Source organism: Lampetra planeri, unplaced genomic scaffold, assembly GCF_965212315.1.
Source record: "Lampetra planeri unplaced genomic scaffold, kcLamPlan1.2.h2 scaffold_240, whole genome shotgun sequence".
Taxonomy (NCBI): domain Eukaryota; kingdom Metazoa; phylum Chordata; class Hyperoartia; order Petromyzontiformes; family Petromyzontidae; genus Lampetra; species Lampetra planeri.
Window position 1 is genome coordinate 77,501 of NW_027615069.1, and position 2,500 is coordinate 80,000.

Sequence of the window (2,500 nt, forward strand, 5' to 3'; positions counted from 1 at the left end):
AAATATCGTACGAACGCCGTGAAACTTCCACAGGCTTTTCCAGCAGATTTGCACCTGCACTCAAAAAAGTCAAAATTTTTACACATAGACCCCATCAAACGGGAGAAATTGGCCCGGATTGCTCTCATGTGCGTTACGGGGCATCGTTTCTCTCGCGCCGAATTCTCTCGAGCTGGGAAATCGCTCATTTTTGCGTCGCCAAATATCGTACGAACGCCGTGAAACTTCCACAGGCTTTTTCAGCAGATTTGCACCTGCACTCAAAAAAGTCAAAATTTTTACACATAGACCCCATCAAACGGGAGAAATTGGCCCGGATTGCTCTCATGTGCGTTACGGGGCATCGTTTCTCTCGCGCCGAATTCCATCGAGCTGGGAAATCGCTCATTTTTGCGTCGCCAAATATCGTACGAACGCCGTGAAACTTCCACAGGCTTTTTCAGCAGATTTGCACGTGCACTCAAAAAAGTCAAAATTTTTACACATAGACCCCATCAAACGGGAGAAATTGGCCCGGATTGCTCTCATGTGCGTTACGGGGCATCGTTTCTCTCGCGCCGAATTCTCTCGAGCTGGGAAATCGCTCATTTTTGCGTCGCCAAATATCGTACGAACGCCGTGAAACTTCCACAGGCTTTTTCAGCAGATTTGCACGTGCACTCAAAAAAGTCAAAATTTGTACACATAGACCCCATCAAACGGGAGAAATTGGCCGGGATTGCTCTCATGTGCGTTACGGGGCATCGTTTCTCTCGCTCCGAATTCCATCGAGCTGGGAAATCGCTCATTTTTGCGTCGCCAAATATCGTACGAACGCCGTGAAACTTCCACAGGCTTTTTCAGCAGATTTGCACGTGCACTCAAAAAAGTCAAAATTTTTACACATAGACCCCATCAAACGGGAGAAATTGGCCGGGATTGCTCTCATGTGCGTTACGGGGCATCGTTTCTCTCGCGCCGAATTCCATCGAGCTGGGAAATCGCTCATTTTTGCGTCGCCAAATATCGTACGAACGCCGTGAAACTTCCACAGGCTTTTCCAGCAGATTTGCACGTGCACTCAAAAAAGTCAAAATTTTTACACATAGACCCCATCAAACGGGAGAAATTGGCCCGGATTGCTCTCATGTGCGTTACGGGGCATCGTTTCTCTCGCGCCGAATTCTCTCGAGCTGGGAAATCGCTCATTTTTGCGTCGCCAAATATCGTACGAACGCCGTGAAACTTCCACAGGCTTTTTCAGCAGATTTGCACCTGCACTCAAAAAAGTCAAAATTTTTACACATAGACCCCATCAAACGGGAGAAATTGGCCCGGATTGCTCTCATGTGCGTTACGGGGCATCGTTTCTCTCGCTCCGAATTCCATCGAGCTTGGAAATCGCTCATTTTTGCGTCGCCAAATATCGTACGAACGCCGTGAAACTTCCACAGGCTTTTCCAGCAGATTTGCACCTGCACTCAAAAAAGTCAAAATTTTTACACATAGACCCCATCAAACGGGAGAAATTGGCCCGGATTGCTCTCATGTGCGTTACGGGGCATCGTTTCTGTCGCGCCGAATTCCATCGAGCTGGGAAATCGCTCATTTTTGCGTCGCCAAATATCGTACGAACGCCGTGAAACTTCCACAGGCTTTTTCAGCAGATTTGCACCTGCACTCAAAAAAGTCAAAATTTTTACACATAGACCCCATCAAACGGGAGAAATTGGCCCGGATTGCTCTCATGTGCGTTACGGGGCATCGTTTCTCTCGCGCCGAATTCCATCGAGCTGGGAAATCGCTCATTTTTGCGTCGCCAAATATCGTACGAACGCCGTGAAACTTCCACAGGCTTTTTCAGCAGATTTGCACGTGCACTCAAAAAAGTCAAAATTTTTACACATAGACCCCATCAAACGGGAGAAATTGGCCCGGATTGCTCTCATGTGCGTTACGGGGCATCGTTTCTCTCGCGCCGAATTCTCTCGAGCTGGGAAATCGCTCATTTTTGCGTCGCCAAATATCGTACGAACGCCGTGAAACTTCCACAGGCTTTTTCAGCAGATTTGCACGTGCACTCAAAAAAGTCAAAATTTGTACACATAGACCCCATCAAACGGGAGAAATTGGCCGGGATTGCTCTCATGTGCGTTACGGGGCATCGTTTCTCTCGCTCCGAATTCCATCGAGCTGGGAAATCGCTCATTTTTGCGTCGCCAAATATCGTACGAACGCCGTGAAACTTCCACAGGCTTTTTCAGCAGATTTGCACGTGCACTCAAAAAAGTCAAAATTTTTACACATAGACCCCATCAAACGGGAGAAATTGGCCGGGATTGCTCTCATGTGCGTTACGGGGCATCGTTTCTCTCGCGCCGAATTCCATCGAGCTGGGAAATCGCTCATTTTTGCGTCGCCAAATATTGTACGAACGCCGTGAAACTTCCACAGGCTTTTCCAGCAGATTTGCACGTGCACTCAAAAAAGTCAAAATTTTTACACATAGACCCCATCAAAC